The 19,459-nt window shown below is 39.0% G+C and overlaps 1 protein-coding gene across 2 annotated transcripts in view; it reads left to right on the top strand.

The window, feature by feature from the left end:
* SLC38A5 (solute carrier family 38 member 5) overlaps nt 1-19,459 on the top strand; it is a 776,684-nt gene that overhangs the window by 647,765 nt on the left and 109,460 nt on the right. The window lies entirely within an intron of this gene.

Genomic DNA, 19,459 nt, shown 5'->3' with positions numbered 1-19,459 from the left:
TCAAATCTGTGGATCAAGCCCTTTATAGCCTAACATTTTAAGTCAAATCTGGGAACGTTTTTCTGTTAGACAATATCAAATAAATTGGAAACAAAAAATTTCAAGTATTTGAAAAAGTGATCTGATCTACCAATAGGTATAATATGATACATGTAAAATAATACTGGCAATTTAAAATAATTCATTTTTTGTTTGTGTTACACACGTAATATTTTCTAACATATCTAGATGAAGTTTGCAAAGATATTAATGTGCAAAAATATCCAAAAGGGCAATTTCAAATACTTGTCCAGAGCCCAGGGACTGAACAAAATGCTTGTGACTTAAGTTATTAATACCAGCATAACTCTGAGTGGCTATTATCAATGTGTAAAGTGTGTTTAGTGTAAACGTAGTGCTGACAAACCTTACTTTACATAAATTATTTCAGTAGTCATGCAGTACAATGACACTAAATCTAATGTTAGACTAGTGAAATATGAAATTGTAACAGTTTGCCAGGAAGGTTAAGAATTTATTAACAAGGCATGTGGCATCTTAGAAGCACAACGGAAGGAACACTCCAAGTTAAAGAAAAGGTAACATCATAATATGCAGTGGTTTTGTTTTTTTATTTTTGAGCACTACAATCACACAGCAATAAAATGATATTGTGTGTATGTGTAGCAAATCAACTGTGATGAAAATACAAGTGTTCTGTATTACAGCTACAGTCATGTTTTCGTTTTGTGTTTTAATGTGATTTTATATGACTTCTAGAAAATGTTTGTCTGACTTTGCTGTACCCACATACACAAAAAGCTAAGTACATTGACTAAATTTTGAAAGCTGTTGAAAGAATAGTGTGAGGCTGTCACAATACCAGGTTGGGGAATATGCCTTTTCCCCTGGTACTGGGAGTTGGTGTTGATTTTTGTGTCTGTCAAATGCTCATTAGATCAACTTAACATATACCTATATATATATATATATATATATATATATATATATGGGTCTACCTGATAACACCGACACTCCAAAACACTGACAACGAAATAACCGACATGACAAAACCGAAAGTTCAAAAACACGAAACTTCACATGCCCGACAGACCACAATCCCAACAATCAACAAAACAAATAACTTTCCCGTAAAACACAAACACAACACAAGCACACCAAAAACCTTACAAACCTACACTAAACCTTACATACACAACTATATATGCACTAACATTAACTCAAACCCTAACCCTAAGGTCCGTCACTATCGCACACTTACCTTACCTGCACCCTAACCCTAACTCACTTAACCCACCCCCTAAAGTCCGTCACTATCACACACTTACCTCACCCGCACCCTACCCTAACGTCCATCACTATCACAAACTTACCTTACCCACACCCTGACCCTAACGTCCGTCCCTATCGCACACTTACCTTAACATGTTGGTGTTCTCATCGTCGGGATTCTCAACTGTCAGTCTACTCTGTTGTCGATCTTCTGGTGTCGGTTATTTCATTGTCATTCTTCTCAGCTTTCAGCGTAATCAGGTAGACATATAATATATATATATATATATATATATATATATATATATATATATATAGCTAGATATATACAGATACATACATATACAGATATATATGCACACACACACACAGATATATATATATATATATATATATATATATATATATATATATATATATATATGGATTCACTTCAGAAGCTCGAAATACTGAAATCTCGAAATCAACGAAAAGTAAAAAACGCGAAATTCAAAACCTCGAAAACCGGAAGTTTTGAATTTCGCGGTTTTACCACACACACACACACACACACACACACACACACACACACACAAGCCCCCCTGCACCCACCATATGGGGAGCAAGCCCCCCACACCCCCCACTTAAATATTCTCACTCTGAGGTCGCACTAGATACAAACACACACAAAACACCACCACACAAGCTACTTTCTCTTCGCACACACACACATCACAGCAACAAAACACACTGACACACACCACAGCCCCTACCCAATCCCCTTAACACACACATACACACACACACACACACAAACTTACCTGAATACATGACCATAGCGAAACTTTAGAAACACGAAATTCAAAACCTCCGGTATTCGAGGTTTTGAATTTTGCGCTTCTAAACTTTCGCTGTTATGTAGATTCGGCTTCTTGGGCTCGAAATACTGAAACTCGACATTTCAGTATTTCGAGCTTCTGAAGGGTACCCATATATACATATGCACGTGTGTCTGTATGGATTCACTTTACAATCTTGAGATACTGAAATATTGAATTTCAGTATCTCAAAACCATAATGTTGAAAATGCAGATAAGCGAAACGTTGCTTAATCACAGACCATTTAACTGAATTATATACCTTCCATACAATCCCTGTATAACTAGTGAGCAGCAGCAGCAGCTAGGTCTACAGAACACAGCAGGAAGAATGGCTGACATGGAATACCCTACGCCAGGAAGTTTAGGCGCAATTTACGAAACTACTGTATCTCAGAAGGGAACACCAGTGCTGTTACTGGAGTGATATATTATGAATGTGGAAAGAGTGTTAAAGAATAAAAACTACTGGTGTTGCATGTAAAAAGCTACCCAACAATGTAAATGTAGGACAGTCCCAACTTGTAAACAGTGCAGTATAACCACGTAGGTGATCCGACTGAGGTAGCGAGGTATAAGCTTTGCTCAGAACTAAGGCAGAGAGTGGAGTTTTCACGGGGCACTCCATGTCTGCTAGTCGATGATGCCCTAGCTTCCATGGCTGTAGATATAATTGCTAATCTTACCTCCCAAAACCCCTGTTACAGCAAGTAGAGAGGGTAAGGAGAAAGTATACTAGGTCTGCCAGTAACCCCACCATGCAACTGCAGGATATTGATGTACACCAGTTCCCCACAAAAACAGGGGTATTTATTGAAAAGATTGTGGATGATAGCACAGACAATGTAATGATAGCTCCTACAACTGTAAAGAACCTGTACAACCTCAGCAGTGCTACTATTTGGCTGATGGACGGCGCTTTCTTTTGTAAGGGTATCATCTGCCATCAGCTGTATAGTATACATGGACTCATGAAATATGGTGGCTACAGCAAATCTGTACCATTACTATATAGTCTAATGAATAAGAAATCTTTGAAGGCATACAACTATATGTGGCACTGTGTGTTCCAGCTACTTGCAGAGCATGGCTTTGAGACCTGCCTACGGTATGTGTTGTCAGATTTTGAAATAGCAGCCATGAATAATAGTATTAAGTCCAATATCATTGGTGTAACAGCTAAGGGTTGCATGTTCCACTTTGGCCAGAATATCTGGTGGAAACTACATCAGTTGGGCCTAGCTTCCCTCTATAATACCAACTACGAGTTCCAGCTGTCAGTTAAGTGTTTTGTGGCATTGGCTTTCCTACCTGAAGAGGAGGTGTTGCCAGCATTTACACTACTGCAAGAATCTTTCCCTCCAGAGGGATGGGAATTGATAAAATATTTCTCTCACTGGTATGTCCTCGGCAAACTGAGAAAGTGCAGCACAAGAACAAGAGCACATTGCAGGTTTCCAACCCTCTTCCCTATACAGTTTTGGAATGTGTACAACCTGAATGCCCTCTTTCTGAACGCAGAATTATGTGGAGGCTTGGCACCAGATACTCAAATGTTTATTGGGTGCCAAAGCCATGGATCTGTCTATCCTGATGTCAACACCAGGGAACAAGATTGGGTAGAGGAATTATGGGCCTGGATGGCTGGTGGGTGTCCGCCTTCACCTAAAAGGAGACAAGAGGTCTGGAGTTTGAGCATATTTTACAGCACAAAAAGTCGTGTGATACAGTGGGGTTCCTAAGAGCTATTTCCCATGTTTTGAAAATGTGATGGATGTCCATTGAATATATTTGCTAGTGGTATTTTGTTGGAGTGCACTACGATGTTGTCTTTTTACTCTTTTAATTAATGACAGGTGTTACGAGTGCAGGATGGAGCATTACTTCTCCGTGGATGGTGACAGGGAGCTCGGATGAAGACAGGAACTATTTGCAGCACAAATATTTAATAAACACATTAGCAAACCATGGTTTTCGATGTTTTGAGATTTCAGTGTGTTGTAAGTCTCAATGTTTTGTACTTTCGCTAGTCTGTATTTTCGACTTTACGGTCTCAAGATACTGAAATTCAATATTTCAGTATCTCGAGATTGTAAAGTGAATCCATGTATGTATATCTATATATATATATATATATATATATATATATATATATATATATATATATATATATATATATAGTTCCTTATCAGAAAGATGAAAGCTTACAAGAGTGAATGTCCAAAGACCAAACCAGGAACATCAAAGACCTTGATTATGCAGGATCATGGTACAGTGGGGATTGGAGTTTTGCTACTTTCCCCACTGTAGTGCAATCTTGGACTTTGTATATATAATTTGAAGTGGGTGGGGGGTGCAGTGGGGTTTTCCCCCCTACAAAAGTGCAGGTGTTTGTGTTTTCTTTTTCAGTCTTTTGGGTTTTTGATATTCCCAGTTTGGTCTTTATATATATGTAGATATATATATATATATATATATATATATATATATATATATATAGCTATGGGGGGTAATATAATGATATTTGGTCCCTGTAAATGGGGTGGCTCAGAAGAGTCAGGTAGTATAGTAGTGGATGTTCCCCTTTTAGGATACTAACCCATAAACAGATAAAGAGGTTAGAATTAATAAGAGACAGCTACACACAGGGATATTTAAAGCCCAGTGCCTAAAAGTAGAGCTGATTTATAACATTTGGGTCTGATGAGGTTCCTGAGAGGACTCTAAAAGGACTTCAGTATACCAGAAAGAAGTAGGAATACAATTCACATGGTTTCCTTATGAAGGAAGAGAGCTGAACCCTTTACAGGGAAAGCCAATTGGATTTATTCCTGCTTGTAAAAGAAGAGGATATTGTGGATTATACCTGTCTGTGGAACTGCCAAGACAGTTGCTCTATAGTTGTGAGGTCTCTGTAACTACTGTTCATTTATTTTGTCAACTAATGTGCCAGATCCGTATTTATAAAAAAATACTAAATATTAATGTAAAAGCAGCATTGTTTTTTACTTGAACTGTGAAAAAATTGGAGAGCAGGAGCATAAGAAAATAATTCATTTTGACTTCAGACTGAATTGTTTGGTATGAACTGCTTTTCTTCTTTTCTGAACTTTATTTATTCTAAATGAACAGGAGTTTCAAACCAGAAGGTTAGCTCTACTGGCTAGTTTATTATAATCAAAACTATACAATTTCATATTATACATTACCCATTATATTACATATGCATGTATATATAGATAGATACAAAGATAGAGAGAGACACATGCACATGTAGTTTCACACACATTACACATAAAAAATATCTATGTATATATAAATATATATATATATATAAATATATATATGTATGTATATATGTGTATGTGTGTATATATATATATATATATATATATATATATATATATATATATATATATATATATATATATATATATATGTATATATATATATGTATATATATATATATATAGAGAGAGAGACAGAGAGAGAGAGAGATAAATATAAAATACATATAATAACACATACACAAAATGTCTAAATATTGCTGTTCAGAAATACCCTGTCCTTTTTTAAATCAAGGTGCCATATCCAACTAATAAACAGAATAAGGCTTCAAGGACAGTAATGAGATATGAATGGCCAATGCCAAAATGGCACTGAGCTTTCATTGTTCCTACTAGTACCTTGCATAATGTATCAAAAATGGAACATACAGCTTACTGTTTATGTACAATAATATTTTTATTATTGCTTTTACATGTTTTTCACAGTTAACAAAATAATATTTTACAGCCTTCTAAATATATTAGTAACAATGCCAGTGGTGATTTCCTTTTATCCTAATGTTGCAATATTCTTTACATGAGGGAGATCCTCTGTAGTGGGTGACTCGATATCCGGCAATACAAGAGCTTTTAAGCACTGCTAGTGTATACAATATATACTATATACAAGTATATCAGCCATAAAAGCGGCAGCCGCACATACAGTCCTCAGAACTTCTCTGTCCCAATCTGAGCGCTGTCTTTCATCATCAGATCTGTTCAACCGAGTCATTTGATGCTGGTCCAGTTTTCAGATAAATGCTCTATTGTTTTTTCTTTTTTTCTCTTGCTACTGCCTTCTGTTGTGAGGGTCTCATGTCATCCAGGAATGGCAAGTGCCAATGTGGGAGACCTATTCCACAAAAGGATAGACATGACCTGTGTCTTTTTTGTTCAGAGGCTGTGATAACATTAAGTGAGTCTTCGGTGATTATTACGCTATGACCGTAGAGCTGCTTGATTGGTCTGTATGAATCGCATGAACTTTTGTGTGTTATTTAAAATCTTTGCATTTGAGAGTGTTTTTATCTGAAGAAGTTTGTTTATACAAACAAATGAAAAGTGCTTCATTAAATTATTATTTCCGACTACCTAGTGCACAGTCTTCCGGCTTATTCTGATTTTAATTCAGCAGAACAAATGAAAAATCTTGCTGTTGACTCCCTTTTGGCCAATACAGCATTGGTTCGGTCTTCTTCTGCACTTAGCCAAGGGCAATCATCACACATTACCTCATAGGGTGAGCCTTCTCACACAGGACAAAGGTTCTGTTATCCATTCACATCAGTCAACTCTGCATCAGACTCTGTGACTGATAGACTTCTGATTCCTTTCAGACACCTTTTTTCTGAGGACATGCTTAGGGTACTGCAGGAGGCCAGAAAACCCAATACTAGGAAATCCTGCTTAACTAAATGGAAGAGGTTTTCTGTTTGGTGTCATTCACACAACCTGGCTCCACTGTCTGCAGATGTCCCATTTCTTCTTTCATACTTGTGTGAGTTGCTCAATGATGGTTTGGCTTATTCCTCTGTGAACGTTCATTTGTCAGCCATTTCTGCCTGTCTGCCTTTGTCTCCCCCTTTGGCTTCTAGGTTAGAGGTTAAACTCTTTCTCAAAGGCTTCTTTCACATTAAACCTCCCAGGAAACATGTTCCTTCTCCTTGCTGTTTGAACTTTGCTTTGGAGAAGTTGATTGTGGCTCCATTTGAGCCTGCAGCTACAGCTTCCTTGCAACACTGAACTTGGAAAACTGTTCTGTTACTAACTTTGACTTCTGCCAGAAGGGTATCTGAGCTTCAAGCTTTAATGGCTTCCCCACCTTTTCTTGTTTTCCATAAGGACAGGGACTCTTTGCATGCTAACCCATCCTTTATTCCCAAGGTTCTGAATGAGTTGTCACTTAACCAATCTAGTCATTTGCCCACAATTTTTCCCTCTCCACAATCCTCTAGCGAGAGGATTTTACACACCTTGGATGTGCATAGACAACTCAGATTATATTTGGATAAAGCTAAGGCTATCAGGGAATCTGATCAGCTTTTCATTTATTTTCATTCAAGGGATCTAGAATTGCCTGTTTCCAATCAGTCTCTTTCCTCTTGGATTTTAAAGGCCATTTCTTTTTGTTATGTTTTCCATGGGAAGAGACTCCCTTTTCATGTTAAGGCTCATTCTACTAGGTCGTGGCTTCTTCAGGTCCTTTCTTTGAGGGTTTGGATACTAATTCCATTTTAGAAGCAACTACTTGGACTTATGTACATACCTTCACCAAGCATTACAAATTGGATGGCATCTCTAGATCTAGAGCTGGATTTGCTGGAGCCATTCTTCATAACTTTCTAGAGAGCTCTTCTGATCCTTCCTCCAACCAGGTTTCATCCTAAGCTTTGGTGCTCTCCCCCATGTAAAGAATATTGCAACATTAGAATAGAAGGACGTAGAATGGTTGTGTAAAATCTTTCCATGACCAGAGATGTCCTTCTCTTTTATGTTGCCGTGTTCTATCCCTCCCTTATTCCCCCTGGTGCTTGCTTTTGTTCTGGATGTGTGATAACCTTCTTGTTTCATTAGGCTGGTGTTCCTCCTGGAGCATTCAGTTCTGAGTATTGTACATGCGGATGTTGCTCTTATGGCCAATGTATTCCTAAGCCATTTGTGCAATGTCTCACTTACTAGCAGTACTTAAAACTATTGTATACTGGCTGGACATCGGGTCGCCCATAGCAGAGGATCTCACTCATGTAAAGAATACTGCAACATAGAAGAGAAGGACATCTATTATTATGGTAAGATTTTACACAACTATTCTTTATTTTGCTCTTAGATAAATACAGGTATGCCATGTAACACAGTTCAGTGAAGAACTCAAATCAACTGCAACTCCTCTCCCAGGAGTAATGCATCATTTCTTTTTACTCTTCAGCCCTTTACATGACACTGACCTTTTACAAGTTAGCAAAGACCCCTTCAACCAGAAAATCCCCAAATAAGAAAAAATTGATTAGTATCCTTAAGGTGCAGCGTTAAAGTTCTAAACTCAAAATTGTAATTGCTACCTGAGTCATCTAAGAATTTTATCCTTTTCTACAGCATGCTGACATTTTACTAGTTCCCATCATTCTTTAGTTGTGATGTGTGGCTGCCTTATATTAATGTTTTTGAAGTTAAGGACACTGTTAACAGCAAGTAAACATTATACAAAGACTGTAGTCATTTAGAAAGACACAGAATGTGCCAGGAGTAGATTAAACAAATATGTAGAATTGCAAGGGGTTGATGGTCACAAGTTAGCTCGCTTATCTGCAAAGGAAGATTTAGGTCAATTAATGCCATGGTTTCAGTTAGTCTTGACATGTCTTTTTAGTAAACTTTTTGACTATTTGTTGAGACTTTTGGTCCTTATTATAAAGGGGACAGACTTAGAGTGGTAATTCCTCTGGAATGTAGGAACAGGAGAAAGGAAGATATGATCTTGCCTAATCTTTTTTCTTGCCCGTTACATTTTTGAAAATCTCAGCTGCAGCAGGATCAAATAGAGTCCCTCTATCAAAAGGGGGAGGCATACAGAAGTTTAGACTTAACATACAAGGAATATCTTCAAAGCAGAACTAGTAGCAGCTGCTCTGGAAGATGCATCAACTGCATTTAATGGCATACCTAGCAACATGAGTGGCGGAATTCAAAAGGAAAATATCAGAAGTAGTACTGGCCGAATGTGGCAAATCAGCCATACATTTATTAATGTCTCACAAAAAAAAAAAAAAAAAAGATAAAAGTTACCTAATCATGTGGGTCTGCTATTCAATGGCATGGAAGGAAAGTGTAGCAGATCTGTACACCTTCTTTCCATATCCATCTACTCCCCTGCTGTCTTTATTATGAAGCAATGCATTTGAAGATGACAGCAGATTGGTAGATTTGTCAAACCCCAGAGAAAGTACAGCAGGGTCAGATATGGGATTTTTATATAGAAATGTGTGGGAATTAGGAACCTTGTAAAATCTACCCTTTTTTGGGGGGGGGGGCAGGAGGCTGAGATTCTGAGTTTAGGGAAGCTGCAGCAAAAGTGTCCTCAGCAGCCTTAAACTCTGGAGGTATGGCTGAAGGTTTAGGAACTTCCAGAGAGAAATAAGACTATCTATGACTTATTCATTCACTAAAATCTAAGAAAGCCCCCTCAGGTCTCTCAGAAACAATAAGCCATGGTTCCTCCTTCCTGGCTGAAGTGGCCTTCTGTTCTGTTGGATGGGACATGCAGTGGCTGCACCTTGTCAGCTTTGATGGGGTCAATGGAGTCATGACAGCAGGAGCATCTAGGAGACTTGGATAGTCTAAGTACTTGTCAAAATCCACAGCAGAGACATCCATGTCTGACCATATAGAAGGAGCTTCAGGCATTGGCTTTTTCAGTTTCTTTGTTTTTTTTTTTTTGGCCAGAGAAGGATGTCTGATTGAGAAGCTTCAGAGGCTATCTTACCTTGTGTGAGCTCTTTTAACTTTTGAGTCTCTAAGTAGCTTTTCAGAGTGGATGTATGTCTGCTAATGATTTTAGGGAAAAAAATTCCATATACTACACTTTTTTCAAATTGTAACTGTATTCTAAGGAAAATAAACATTTTGCTTAAGTCCCTGTAAGGAATTTGCATCCATCAGTCCATCCATCCTCAACCCCTTTCCCATTTTTGCACATGGGATCGGGCTCTCATCCCATAATCTCATATTCCCCTCCTGGATGACATGAAAAATATAATATTCTTGTGAAAAAGGTGAAAAAGAGGAAAGTTCCCCAACAGAGATACTTATCCGCTCAAGGCAGTCAAAGCCTGCACAGGCCATAAGGCTGAGAGACCAAAGTTAAAGTGCAAGTTTGGTGTTTGGGCTGGTGGCAATAAAGTTCTGAATTTTTTTCACACTTTCTACATCCCTTATGCACAGTTTCGCTCTCAGATGCTTTGACCATACATCAGATGAACTGTGTGAGACTTTGGTATGCTGGCAATGTGAATTGTATCCTTTGGCGGGATACTTCTCATACGTTAGTAACACTGCAACAGTTATGTAGGTAGGACATTTGCTATCCAGTAGTCATTGAAGGATGTTTCTGGCAAAACCTGTTTTGGCTCTAGAAAAGTTATCAGTTTTGTAATGTTTGGTAAAAGGTGTGAATGGAAGACCAGGAGACAGGCTCTTTGAAAATGCACCTGAAGAATCCATAGTTTTTGTGGAATGAACTTTAATCTGATATTGGAGGGATTTTCCTTGGAAAGAATAAGAAAAGGAAATGGCAATGGAAATCCATCTGGCAAGTTTATTTTTGGGTGTTTCTAAAAAAAGCTATATGTGAAGGAGCCAACCCCCGACATGCCTTCATAAGGGAACCTGGGACATCCTCATTAACCAGTATCTGAGGAATACCATCCAGTCCCATCTGAAATAACTAGCCTAGGTTCTCCCTTCACAGTCTTAACAGTCATCTGACCAGTTGGACAGTATGTGTTAGAAGGCTGCTCCATTTTGGCCTCCTAAGGGTTCATGACAGTAGACACAGGCCCACACATCAGAAGCTCTGAGGGCTTGTCAACAGTCTCAACTGAGATATCTGACTCCAGTCTTAAGAAAGGAGTGGATAAAGTGACATCTTTCTGTTTCTTAATTTTCTTTTTGGACTGAGAAGGTATGTCTAAGGGTTGCATAGTAGTTCACTAGTAGTCATTGAAGGATGTTTCTGGCAAAACCTGTTTTGGCTCTAGAAAAGTTATCAGTTTTGTAATGTTTGGTAAAAGGTGTGAATGGAAGACCAGGAGACAGGCTCTTTGAAAATGCACCTGAAGAATCCATAGTTTTGTAAAGATGGTCTTTACTCTGTAGGATACAGAAGATTAAGTGTGAGCCATGATTTTGGTATATAAGGCATTCAGAGAGAATTTTTTTGCACACATGAATTGGTTTACACCCTACTGACTCCACAACAATAATAATATACATCTGTTCTGCAAGTAAATTATTACTAGTGACAAATGGCTTCTAAAGGCCTTTGGGGAAAAAACTATGGCAGATAGAGCAGTCATTATTGTTATCATCAGGTCTAAAGCAAAACAGACACTGGGTATACCTAGCATCATAAGAGATTTGCCTACCACAAAGGCATATCCCTCACACAAATGACAAGAAAAAATGCTTAAAATCAAGAGAAAATTTCAATAACTGGGAAAGGTTGCCAATGGGGTGCTTGCTTCACAGAATGGTAGCAACAAATTTCTGAGGATTTTCATTCTCATATATCTCTTACTTATCAGTATATGCTTCTCATCCGTAGGTCTAAAGTCAGACTTATGACATGTGAGGAAGGAATGTTTTATTCATTTTTTTAAATTAGATAATGTCATGACCTAACACCTCCTTAACATCTGATAAAAACAGTCCTTCCCTCATGACATAACAGGACATGAATTCCTGATCCATATATCCTGCCAATCATTTATCTGAATATTTTGAGCCTCATATACTGATCCAGTAAGTCATTAAAACTGTTTGATATAATTGCAAACTTTATGGTGTTTGAAAAAGTGTTTAACACCCTAAACACTCATTCACTACATCACTTTCTTTTTTTCAAAATAACTAATCCCTTCTCTAATTTATAAATGTGTAGATTATATTGCATTCAGTAGGGTGTAAACCAATTCATGTGTGCAAAAAAATTCTCTCTGAATGCCTTATAGACCAAAATCATGGCTCACACTTAATCTTCTGTATCCTACAGAGTAAAGACCATCTTTACAAGCCCTTCCTTCTATGATAGTCCTTACAAACACTAACATTCTCATGAATTGTCACTGAATTCTGTTTTGTTGTTCATGTTTTTGTTATGCAGAACCATACTCCGGGGTCCCAAATTCTAGTCTGGGTCTTATTAAGCTGGCATTTTTGCTTGATGTGAGTCTCTTCTTCTTAGCTTTAAGACAAATGGCATTTACAAGACTGTACAGAAGTTAGCTTGTTATCCCCCTCCTGTGTATGTAATTCTTGCATATAACCACTACTAGATTTGCAGAACTACTGCATCTGTAGTTATCAACCTCTTATCTGTCACAAAACAAAACTTCAATTTAGAAATTTATCATCAAGCTACTTAATAACTGTCCAGTCCCTCATTTCATCTATGTTAACTTGCATACCCAAAAGGGATGGATGATACACATCCTAGAATTTTTCTATTGTCCATATAATAAACAGATCAGAAGTCACCAGTCAGGAACTGATTGGCCGCTGATGCATAGTGAGGACAAAGGGCAGCCCATTGTGGATCCTTGCAGAATTGTCCTGTTAACTGGCACTTGGGTCATTTTCTTTTTGACATCTTTGATGTTGTCCAGATAATCTTGCACTGACATAGCCGAGTAGCTCTTAATGTAGTCATCAGTACAGTTTGTTCAGTGGTACTAAATGCCAAGCTGAAGTCCAGAAAGAAAATATCAGCCTGCATCCCTTTGCCTCTAGCATTCAAGACTATCCCAGAAGTATGAACATTTTATCAAATGATGTTTTCATTATGTGTGTATAGCCTCCACTTTAATATAATAAGCTTTTGAAGTTCTTACGTTAATTCACCTGCATTTAGCTTTATAAAAAATTCCCAATGCTATTTATCAAACTGATAGAGTAGTAATTCTGGTAGTATTTGTTATACCTTTATCTTTACACATTGGGACAATATTTATTTTTTCACATTGTGGGGAATTATTCTACCCCTCTGTTGTAACAGCACAACACCTAAAACAGACTCTCTATATGTGGGCTTATGAACATTAAGCAATGAAATATGATAAAGTTTGTTAAAATATACCCAACGTATTCTTCAAAACTCCTATCAGAATTAGATTAATAAGATTAACCAACAGTAAATATATGACAAATATTTCTTGGGTTATTTATATGGTAATAATGTTAGACACATAACTGCAGAAATTCATGTATAAAAAAACAGCTTCAAAATGTTAACACTCTCAAGCTCCAAACAGTATGCTCTACCCTGCATCTTTTGTTCATGTACACTAGTGTATTCCAAATATTCTTACATCCCCATGATAATAACAATTATAGCTATCCAGTCTACACCCCAAGTTGTGTTCCTTTAGCCATGTTCCTGTTATAGCAGCTAATGTGGATTTACTTATCTGAGATCATATTATCCCATTGTAGGATTTTATTTTAGAAACTTCCAGAATTAGTATTCTTAAGAAGACCACTAAATAAATATTGTGACCACCTAAGATTAAAAATATTCACTAATTTAAAATGCAAATGCTAACACAGTTTTGCCTTTAAAAATTTGGTGCTATGCATCTTAAGCATACTTCATTTCTATATCCAGGTGATGCTCTTCGTGTTTCACTGTTGCAGTCATCACATTTGGTTTATCCCTGCCAGGGTAGCCCTCGGCCGGCCCGAATACTAGAGACTTAGTATTTCTGTGTCGGTTGCTGTCGCTCCAGGACTGACATCAGGTCATCAGTACTATAAAGTAAGGCAGTCGACGCCATTACACCAGTCTTTCTTGCCATGGAGCCCGAAGCAGAAGCAGTTCGCATGAGTGCCGGTCGTCCACTACCTGAGTTTTCATCTACCGAATTGAAGTTGAAGTCTTCTAAAGCTAAGTACCCCATTTGGGGATCCTTTTTTCTTGCACTAACTAATGTCAGAAAAAGTTAATAATTGTCTTGCCTGTGGAAAGCAAATACCACACCAAAACTTCCATTCTTACTGCGTCACTGGTTTAGGCCTCTGTTGTCACTTCTGTGCTTTGTTTAACACTAGAACTATCCATTGTCGGGCCCTTATTGTGGCCAGATATTTTTGCTTACAGTCCTCAAACTCCGATATGACTTTGATAAGCCATCCGACAGCAGATCTTCTGAAAAAACATAAAGATAAAGACTAATAGAGAGACCGCACAGGTCCAAACCTACCGATGGCGCTTCTGTTAAACTAGTCGTCAGTTCTCCGGTCCTCAGTGAGGCACTTTCGCAGCCCCTGATGCCCACTTCTGTGGATTCATAGGCCACTACTGAGACCCTTTCGGAGGGTCCCTTGCGTATGATGCAAAACTCTTCTTCGACTAAGGATCCTGCGGCTGTCTCTACCTTGGATGAGTCTGTAGCCGCTGTCTTCTTTCGTGACTACCATTCTGTCAAAAGCAACCGAGTTTCTAAGGCCCAGGGAATGAACCACACCCAAGAAACTGACGACCCACTCTCAAGTACCTGCTTCCTTTCCTCAGTGTCAAAAGCTTAAAATGGTGGAAGACCTTATCATGCTGATCAGGGAAAGCCAAGCTACCCCTTCCAAAAGGAAAAGACATCTATCCCTTGTAGTTCTGTCTAAACAAGAGTCAGATTAATCTGATGCATCACGTGCAACCCCTCTCTACTTATGAGGTCTCTGATGCAGAGGATTCAATTCCTTCAGCCTCTCCACCAGAGGATTTTTCCCTTTGGGAAAACCCTGCATACCTTAAGGGAGCATTTCCAATGGGAGAGTGAAGACTACCCTCAGTCTAAAAAGAGACTCAGGGAATTCCTAGATCTTCCACAGCACAGTCCCTTGGCCATCCCCCCAGTCCTGGATGTTGTGAAGGATGTTTTCCTGGAATACAGCTTGACTCCTGACACCCTCTCTCCTGCACCCAGAAAACCAGACAGGTATTACAGAGTCCTTGACCCACACAAATTTCTCTTTAAGAATCCTACTGCTGACCCTGAGGTAATTTCTCCAGGGCCTAAAGGAATTAAAGCAACCTCTGCTAAGAATCCCACACCCTCAGATAAGGATTCCTGAGCACTGGACAAATGGAAGTAAAAAGTACACACCTCAGCTACTCTTGCTGTCAGGGCACTAAATTGTCAGTTCCATATGCTGAAATTTCAGCAACATACCCTGGAACTCCTTAAACAAAAGATGTCTTCCTTTCCTGCTTGGGCAGAATCTAAAGAATTACAAGAGTTAATGCATTCTGCAAGTCAAGTAACTAAACACACCTTGCACTGTGGCTTTGATGCCCTAGAAGCTTCTTGCAGGGCAGCAGTCACTGGTTCTGTCATTAGACATCATGGCTTAAAGAACAGCCCTTGCCAGACCATGTCAAATCTAAATTGTTGGATGCCCTCTTGAACAAAGATAACTTATTTGGCACTAAGACAGAAGAGGTCCTAAAAAGATGGAAGAAAACGCGAAATTAATGCAAACAGTTAAGGACTTCTCGCAGGTCCAGCCACCTAGGTTCAACAGACATGCTTCCACTAAACACTGGTCCTTTCCTGCTTCCAGTAAACCAGTCCAGCCTAGACCCCGGGGAACCAGACCCCCTAGACAGCAGGCACAGGGAATGCAGAGATCTAAGCAGTGGACTACCTCCACTTCAAAACCAGAGAGTTCTAAGCCATCCCATTATGGTAAGAAATCACAATGACTCACCTCCCCCACCCCCACCCTTTGCCCACCTTTACCAATGACCACTGGGTTCTGAACGTAGTATCTCAGGGATACAAATTTTCCTTCCACATCCTTCCAACCCCAAAAGGGTTCCCAGATCTATCACCAAACCAGTGGGCAGAGGCTCAAAAGCAAATCCTTTCCCTGCTCTCTATGAGGACAGTAGCGCAAGTTCCTACAGAACAGATAGGCCAAGGTTTCTACTCCAGACTTTTCCTGGTGACCAGAAAAGAGGGCACTTGGCACCCTATCCTCGATCTATCCATTCTAAACACCTTCCTGGTGATTCCAAAATTCAAAGTGCTCACCCTCCAGCAGCTGCTACCCATGCTCTCCAAAGAAGCTTGGCTAGCCACCCTAGATCTAAAAGAGTCCTACCTCCACATTCCTATCAGGGAATCATGCAGAAAATATGTCAGTTTCAGGGCAAGATGTCAGCACTTTAAGTTATCTGCGCTTACCTTTGGCTTATCCACTGCTCCCAGAATTTTCACAAAATGTTTGGCTCTGGTCATTGCCTTTTGCAGACAAAGAAATATCCAGATTTGCCCATACTTAGCCAGGAAAAGCTGTTCAAGCACCTGGCCTTTGTCAAGACCCTTCTAACCTCCCTAGGGTACACAATCAATGAAAAGAAATCCAAACAGGTGCCCACCCAAAGGATTATCTTCCTGGGAGCAAGGCTGGACACAGCATCCCAGATGGCATACCTTACACCAGAGAAACAAAATTTCCTGACAGCCTTCTTCTCTCAACTAGCCACCAAGCCCCAGCTATCTGCAAGAAAAATCCTGCAAGCTGTGGGGTTCATGGCATCTTGCATACTACTCATTCCATATGCCTGACTGCACATGAGAAAACTTCAATGGTACCTAAAAAGTCTTTAGTGTCAGTACTCTCAAGACCTAGAAACTCTTCTACCTATAATTCCCTGCATCAGAAAAGATTTCTTTTGGTGGGCTACAGCATGCTTCCACAAGGGACTGCCTTTCTCACCACCCCCTGCCACCCAGACCCTCACCACAGATGCATCAGATTATGCTTGGGGGGCACACCTGGATGGCAGGTGCATACAGGGCCAATGGAGTCCACAGCAAATCCCTCTGCACATCAATTCAAAAAGAGACGATGTCTGTGCAGCATGCATTGATAGCTTTCAAACCCCTTTTCTCTCCAGGGGCTCTCTTGATCAAAACAGACAACGCCACTGTAATGTGGTACATCAACAAGCAGGGAGGGGCTCACTCCTACCCTTTATGCAGGCTGGCCATCACCCTTTGGCACACAGCCTCTGCCATTCAACTACACCTGTTAGCGCAATTCCTGCCAGGCTCCCTCAACTCTCTGGCAAACCAATTAAGCAGAAATCTTCTGGTCCCACATGAGTGGCAGATCAACAGATCAACCAGTAAGGACTTGGAAAGTGAGATGAATTTTATATATACACTATTCAAGGATAGAGGATATCCGATAGAGATTTTGAATGATACTATTAAATATGTGAGCTCTGAATGGAATCGTAAATACATCCCACTTCTAGGCAGACCAGAAGTTTTAATGGGAAAGGATGTAAAGAAGATATATAAGGAAGGAAGAGTATGTGTGTTGACCTATACACCTTATGTGAATTATATTAAAGAAATTGTCGAAAGATGTTGGGACATAATCACAGTAAATGAAGGTACCAGAGAAAAGTTAGGGAATAAGCCAACTATAGTATATAGAACAGCCCCCAACATTAAGAAATTATTGGAGAAGACAGGAAGAAAAGAAATAAAGAACATGAATTTAGATACACACACCAGAAAATGTGGGAACTGTTCCCAATGTCAATATATCTACACAACATCACAGATAAGTTTAGAAAATGTGAATTATAATAAGATCAAGAAAGGAGGATGTTGTCATACCAAGCCCTGTCCAGCTTTTTACATAGGGAAGACAGAAAGAAAGTTAAACAAACGGATATATGAACATTATTATAGAATCAAAACCAAAGATCAGAAAAACACATCAATGAAGCAGGGGACACCCACACTTTCTTATTTTCCATTATAGATCAGGAAATTTTGAATCCTAGAGGAGGAGATTGGAAAACAATTTAGCGTAAACCTGGATTGAATGATTTTATTAGTATTAAGCCTTTTTAAAAACATGATAAATAGATAGGTAGATACTCAGAATGTAGTAGTGTTTATATGTTATGCCTTAACATCCTCCATATTATATATAGCATTTATTACTGTGGTATAATTATAATTTTATAATAAATCATCATTAAAATGTATTATATACATATATAGTTTAGTATTGTATTAAAAATGTAATAAATTATTATATAATTTTATTATAAATTATTATTATATGTATATATTTATAAGGAGATTATTTATTACATTATTTTATTTTATAAGGTTTTAAGAAAATAATTGTATAGGAGTTTTAACAGAAGTAATCAATTTATTTGAATATGAGAAGGAGATAATGTTATTCAAGTATGTATATGCCTTTAAATCCTATGAATTCATAATTGGAAATGATGTTTAAATAACGAAGATGTGCACATAAGAATTGTTCTGAGGAAGTCTGCCTTAAGCAGATGAATAAATAGTAGTGGTGAATATCAGGATCTGTGGAACCTTCATTTTCATTCAGTTTTCATCCATAGATCAACAGAAGAACCTTCACCCTAATAACTCAGAAATGGGGCAACCCAGAGGTCGACCTCTTTGCCTCCCACACCAACCATCAGCTCAGCAAATTCTGCACCAGGGAGCATCACTGCATAGCTTGGAAAGTGGATGCCCTGTCCTTCCTCTGGGTCAATCTATCTATGCCTTTCCTCCGCTACCTCTCATCCCCAGGGTACCGCTCAAAATAAAGGAGGAAAAACCAAGGACCATTCTGATAGCTCCAGACTGGCCCTAGCAGCACTGGTACCCCTTGCTGCAAAGCCTCTCACCACTGCCCCCTTGGCACCTTCCTCACATTTCAAACCTCCTGACCCAGAGGGAAGGGGAATTCATGCATCCCCAACTGCAAACACTCAATTTGGCAGCTTGGCTTATTCCCTAACTCTGAACCAATCTGCTAACCTTAGTAAATAGTTCTAGATGTTATCCATAAGGCCAGACGCCCTAGCACCAGAAAGTCTTATGCTGACAAATGGAAAAGGTTCTGCACCTGGATCCAGGCTAAGGGAGCCAATACGGCACAGGTCTCCCTCCCTCTCATCCTGGATTATTTAGCTGACCTACTACACAGTGGCTTCTCTTTCTCCTCTATAAAAATTCATGCCTCTGCTATTTCTGCTCATTTTCCCACTGAGCAGCCCCTTTTCTCACACCCTTTGATCAAACAGTTCCTAAGAGGTGCTAGCAACTTGAGGCCACCCAGAAGGGCACCAACTCCAGCTTGGGATCTTAACTTTGTATTGGAAAAGCTCATCCTGCCCTCCTTTGAACCAGCTTCTTCTGCAGAGCTAAAATTTCTCTTCTGGAAACAGCATTT

Source organism: Protopterus annectens, chromosome 8.part0 (genome assembly GCF_019279795.1).
Source record: "Protopterus annectens isolate FY-2018-M chromosome 8.part0, PAN1.0, whole genome shotgun sequence".
NCBI lineage: Eukaryota > Metazoa > Chordata > Ceratodontiformes > Protopteridae > Protopterus > Protopterus annectens.
The sequence above is the reverse complement of the archived record's forward strand: the minus strand, read 5'-3'. Positions and strand labels throughout refer to the sequence as shown.